This window comes from Semicossyphus pulcher, unplaced genomic scaffold (assembly GCF_022749685.1).
Source record: "Semicossyphus pulcher isolate SPU_LCO1_2020_fin unplaced genomic scaffold, fSemPul1.0.p SCAF_7, whole genome shotgun sequence".
NCBI lineage: Eukaryota > Metazoa > Chordata > Actinopteri > Labriformes > Labridae > Semicossyphus > Semicossyphus pulcher.
Window position 1 is genome coordinate 31,951,489 of NW_027211748.1, and position 6,119 is coordinate 31,957,607.

General features: G+C 39.4%; 1 long non-coding RNA gene across 1 annotated transcript; it reads right to left on the reverse strand.

The window, feature by feature from the left end:
• Nucleotides 1-490: 490 nt before the first annotated feature.
• Nucleotides 491-2,013, reverse strand: LOC138612248 (uncharacterized). The gene is made up of 3 exons (XR_011309629.1): nt 1,947-2,013; nt 1,771-1,850; nt 491-913 (listed from the first exon to the last, which is right to left on the reverse strand). It is a non-coding gene; the product is annotated as an uncharacterized lncRNA (long non-coding RNA).
• Between the last annotated feature and the right edge of the window lie 4,106 nt (nt 2,014-6,119).

The following is a 6,119-nucleotide window of genomic DNA, read 5'->3' on the forward strand; positions in this document are numbered from 1 at the left end:
ATCCTCCTGTTTGTCTTCAAAGCGTTGAAGGGTCTCGTCCCTTCATTCATCACAGAACTCCTGTCTCCATATCTGCCAGAAAACTCAGATCCTCTGTCCCACGCTCTCGGACTAAGTGTTACGGGGACAGGGCTTTCTCTATCGCAGCTCCAAAACTGTGGACTTCTCTTCCTCCATCCATCAGACTGATTATTACTATTATTATTATTATATTATATTTGTTATTACCGCTGTTGTTTTTATTGTTATTTTCATCATTATTAGTGGTCGTGGTTTTAGTTTCCCCGTTTTTAATGTGAAGTGTAACCCTGCTATGGCTTAGAAATAGAGTATACAGGTAGTAATAGTCAACAAGGTGGATAATGAATGGACCAGTATCAGAAGGCACTAGATTTTTAAGAGCCAGTATTTGAATATCAATAATGAGTCAGACAACAATGAATGAGTTTTGTTTGACCACTTATTATTATGAGTAAATAACATGGGAAGAACAATGATTTGTGCAAAATACAGTATATGAAAAATAACAAACTAAAATAATAAAGCCGGCAAAATAAAACCCTTTTCTGTCCCAAAGTTAACCTTTCTTGCGTTGGGGCCCTTTTTCCTGACTGTGTCAGTGTTGAGTATGTTTTGTCCTACCACACAATCCGTGAGGGAGGAATCAAGGAACCTGTTACACCGTCAGTGTCCAGTATCCGTAGTTCGACTCGGCTCGCCACCCAGTACACACTGGGAATCTCGGGATCTGAAGACCGTCCGAAGATCTGTAGGGTTGAAGACCTTGGAGTCTCATATCAGTCTGGGCTCCTCAGTGAAGCAGAAGGGCATAGGGTCTCCTTCTGTATCAAGCACTCCAGGAGTAGGTGGAACTCTCCCTCTCTTTTTTTAAATGGTATCACCAAAACCTGACCTACAAGCAGGTCAGATAAGATCCAAATAGCTCATGTTACATTCATACACTGTCTGTATAAATCATGTTTAGTATCTAAATTCTCATGAATTATCACCAATTAATAACACTGCAGTTTATACTAATTAGCTTAAATCATGTTCTCAAAAGAGTTAAGTTGTACAACAAAAATATATCTTCAGGTTCAAGTGGTTAATTTCAGTTGTGAAACTAAATACCTTAAAGGGCTCTTTCTTTTATTATACTCTTCAAGTATTCAGGGAACTAAAGTTACAATAATAACTATTTCCAAGTGCTTAATAACTGTAGCTATATTAGTAACCACTAAAACATCATTTTACAAACATAAAAATACCACATGAAGTGTACCTTTAATCATGTCACAATGAAATGAATTAAATCACATAAAGTGCATATAACCAAATGAATGCTTATGCAGTAACTTGGAGGTATTAAGGCTGAGGGTTCTAAATTATCTCTCCTTGTGCTAGCAACAGTGAGAGAGGCACTAAAAATTAACCTCTTCTATCACTGTAAACCATTCACTATTATCTTTTAAACAACATCAATAGTCAACAACAGTTGAAAAACTAAATATAAAAAATATCCTCTTCTTTTATGAACAACAACAAAATAACCAGTGTGTTTTTGCAGTGTACACATGAACTCAAGAGAACTATGCTAGCTTTGTGGCTATGCTCAAGCTAACAGGCTATTAACACTTCAATACAGCAATTTCAGATTAGCTAGCACCATTAACACCTTTTTTTTACAGCCTTTAGCGAATTAACATAAATATCGACCGAATATCAGACGACTTACAGTCAACCTTACAGCGATACAATGTTTTCACTCACCGCTGGATCAATGAACGCATGGCTCTTACTGCATTTCACTCGGCTGGTCAGTGAATTGCACCGGAGTCTCTCGCGCTGTTCTACAGGATTCAAACGCGACAAAATACCATTCGGTAGTTGTTTAACAACATCAAGAGTAAGGATGGCTTAATTTGAAAGCTTATTTTTAATCTTACCAAGCGGATGGCAATAAATTAACCTCCGTGTATCACACAGCATCACCTGCTGCAATCGTCTTTCCCCCGGGAAAAGAGTAACAATGACAGGAAACGAAACTTAAAAGTTGAACAGCTAAGGCTCATGGGATTTGGAGTTTGTCAACAGAAACTGGCTAGTTTCATTCTTACTGCTTGTAGAACAACTTCTAATAGATTTTATATATCCATGTAATGACTTGAATGGACATTATTTATTTCAAAGGCATTTTTAAATCAGTTTTTACTTCTAATCAACTTGAAATGAATTAGTTATTTACTTTTTTTTTTTTTTAAATTGTTTTTAAAGATTATGGTGACTTTTAGATGAATAGTTTTAAAGGCTCAATATATTGAAGCAGCATAAATTCAAGCCTGGGCTACAGAAGCACTTTGGATCAACTGTGTTGTGTGTAAGGTGCTGTCCTTCTACACTTTCTTAACTGTAGGAATGTCTTCAACCATAGCACTTCATTTGTAATATCATGATCTGTGGATACAAACAGATTTTTTTAACTCACGTAATGTACACCAAAAACTGTATAATTGTGGCGGTACTGATCCCCAGATTTCGGCTCATCAGGACAAAGCCTGAGGACAGGTTCCCAACCACATAAAAATACAATAAAAAAGAATGCCTCTTATCAAAAAACAAAGGCCTCTTCAATGACAGTAATGAACAAATGCCTCTTCTATAATAATGAACAAATGCCTCTTTGAAAATAAAGGGAACTGAAATATTGTTTCTTTGGCCTTTTTTTAAACGTAACTTTGGCCTCTTTATTTTTTCCCAAATCAAACAAACAAAAGGAAATGTGCAAAAAGGGCTTTCCAAAGAAAACAGCAAATGAGCATAATAACTAAAGCCTGCAGGCGCTAGGCTAACGTTTGGAGAGTGAGATTCTTGCACGAATGGCACTTTGACGTCCTGATGCAGGTCACATAGTTAAAAGAATAGCCTTTTATTCCACACGCTGTGTGAACATCACAACCATCAAATAAATAGACAAAAGAGCAAACAAATCTCATCGGGGCCTAACAAACCAGAGATACATGCTTAGACTTAAGCTGTTTTGGCAATTGAAGGAAGGCTCTGAGTGAATCCGGGGAGTGCATTTCCACCTCTTTTAAAACCTAAAGAAAGGCGTCGTCACACCCTGATTGTCCATGAGGAGAATGCACCAATCTGCTCTCAGTTATTCATCAGGAGCCAGCCCCCCACACCCTGTGCAACAGGTGAACTGAATAACCCTCTAATCAACTAAGTAACTCAGCTAAAATTAAATGGGAAAATGGGAACAATGGCAAGCACGAGAAAATGGGTCACTGCCACAAAATAAAAATACTTTTGAGAAGTGATTTTCTCTAAATAGAACCTGTAAAATTAGAAAGTGTGAGGATCGGGGATTGAACCCTGGTGTACACCACAAGAAATCATAGCCTGAGAGAACAACAGAAACTCTTCATAGAGATATGAACAAAGTCAATCAAAACCTGAGTCTCTGATCCAACCAGTTTGTGGAGATCCTTTATTCAGAATGTGTGATCAGTCTGTTGTGGAGCTATAAATATTGGCACACTATTTAATTTGATAAACACGTTTCTCATACTGAGCGTTCTACTTACATATTTTAATGACTTTTAAATTCATCTTTCTGTCACATTCAGTCAAGACGAGTTATTGTTTGGATAGATATTTACCAGAAGACCTTACCATGCTTCCTGTCACTCTGCTTTATTTTAACATTTTATCATCACTACAAATAATCGAGTAATGATGACAGACCATCACAGTTTAACAGTGTGTGACTCCCTCTAGTGGATGTTGTGGAGTATTGTGTTGTCTTTGCTCCAAAGGTTTTTGTACAGAGTGTTGGTGTTTCCTGTCACTGTGGGCCTCAGAGCACAGTAGTACACAGCAGAGTCAGACAGCTGAAGCTTCTGGATCTTCAGAGGAACTGATCTACTGTTGGAGTTCAGTGTGGATGAAAATCTCTCCTTTGACTCATCTGGTGTGTTCCCTTCATCTCCTCTAAAGCGACTCAGTATGAATTTGGGGCTGTTGTTTCCATCCTGTTTGTACCAGAAGAGAGATGGACCTGATTGACTGCTGTTGTATTTACAGTCAAGTGTTGCTGTCTCTCCTTCAGCAGCAGTCACATCTCCTCCTGGTTGCTCCACGTTGTCTTGTGCTCTGCATTCTGTGAAACAGAAACAAATAGTGTTAGTGTGCTGTTAAAGAATCATGTCAGTGTTGGATTGATATCAAAGAAACAGAGTGGTGTTCATACCAAGGCACACAGCAGCCAGCAACACTGAGATAAACAGAGGCATCATATCTGCAGGGCTGAGTAACTGTGAGCTACAGCAAGTCTAAAGAAGGCTGTGATCTCTCTGTTTGGTCTTCATCAACACTAAGTTGGTGGATTAGAAGGAGGAGCCTGATCACAGTGACAGGTCTCATTCACAGCCCTGTGTTATTCCCCCTACTGACACTTTACACTAAACACATGTTACTCACACTCTGCTTTACTGTCACATGTTGTCATTAATGTGTGCTGTCTGCTCATGTGAATCCTTCAGTGTTTCATTAGCAGCTGTAACCACAGTGACTCTGATAAAACAACATTCAGCAGAATCCATCTGATATGAAGCTGTGGTGTGAATCCCACTTCCCTTCCCTTTGAAGAGGAGTCACATATCTGTGTTCAGGTTTTTGTACAGCCTCTTCTACACTTTGTATCACTGTGTTTCTAGAGCACAGTAGTAGAGAGCTGTGTCTGCCAGGGTTAGCTCTCTGATGGTCAGTTCAGTTGAGCTTGTTGATGTTTCAGATCCATATCGTTTATCTGGAATATATTCCCTATTGCTCCGTGATCTTGCTCCTTTCCAGAGTATAAACTGAGGAGCCTGAAGGTCAGAATGATGTCTGTACCAGTGGAGGCGTACATACTGGTCTTTTGTCTCGTAGGTACATCTGAGCGTGACAGATTCTCCTTCTCTTCCACTGACTTCATCTCTGACAGGAGAGATTTTGTTTGCAGCTATTAGTCCTGGAAAAAGTAGAGCAAATGACACCATTAGACTAACATTGTTCATGAGGATGAGAGAAGACAGTGGAACGTGTCAACTGTACAGTTTTACTGTGAGGACAGAAACACATCAACTGTTGAGAGATTTCTGCTCTGAACTCCAGTTGACATAAATCTTTCCCAAATAAAAACATGTTGTGCTTTCTATCTTACTAAAGAAAAGAGCAGCCAGAATAATCCACAGCCAATGTTCCATCTCTACAACAAGGTTTAAACCAACAGGAGAAACTAGCTGATGTTCAACATTCAGTGTGAGAAGTGTTCTCTTCTCAGCAGCAGTTATTATTGACAGAATGGTTGAACTCAGTGCAGAAGTAGTGCCCCGCCTACATGATGATGTCGCCCTCTAGTGGAGGTAAAAAGGCTTCCAGCAGCTTGTCAGTGTGTCAGCTTGTGTTTTTGTACAGAGTGTTGGTGTTTCCTGTCACTGTGGGCCTCACAGCACAGTAGTACACAGCAGAGTCAGTCACTGCAGCAGAGGAGATCTGCAGATCCAGATTCTTTTCTCCAGACAGCTTAGTCGAGAACTTTGAGTTAGATTTGAGAGATCTTGAGAAATGGGACCCGGAGATATAGAGAAGAAACTCTGGTGGTTCTCCTGGATGTTGTTGATACCAGTAGAAATCATCACCAGCAGAAAAAGTCTTTGAGTATCTGTAGGACAGAGTCACGGTGCTGTCTGCTAAACTGAACACTTCCTTCTTGTCTGGAGTGAGTTCATCACAGCTGACACCTGGAGATAAAGGTCACTTTTTAAACCATGTAAGAAAGAAAGAAATGAAGGTCATTCACAAAACATTTGTAGAATGTAACGTACCTGTTAAAATAAAGACAGACAGTAGAGTCAGTCCATTATAGTCCAGTGAAAGCATGATGAATAAAGGTAATGTTTCTGGTTACTGTATTGAACTCTGCTGAATATTGAAGTTCCTCTCTTCTATAGTTCAGTAACAGCTTAGCTCCTCCCTGAATCTCTCTGTCTTAGATCTGTATGTTCACCTCTCAGTTACACTTCCTCTCCTTACTGCTATGACAATGACTCTGATGCTGCCTTTAGAGTTAA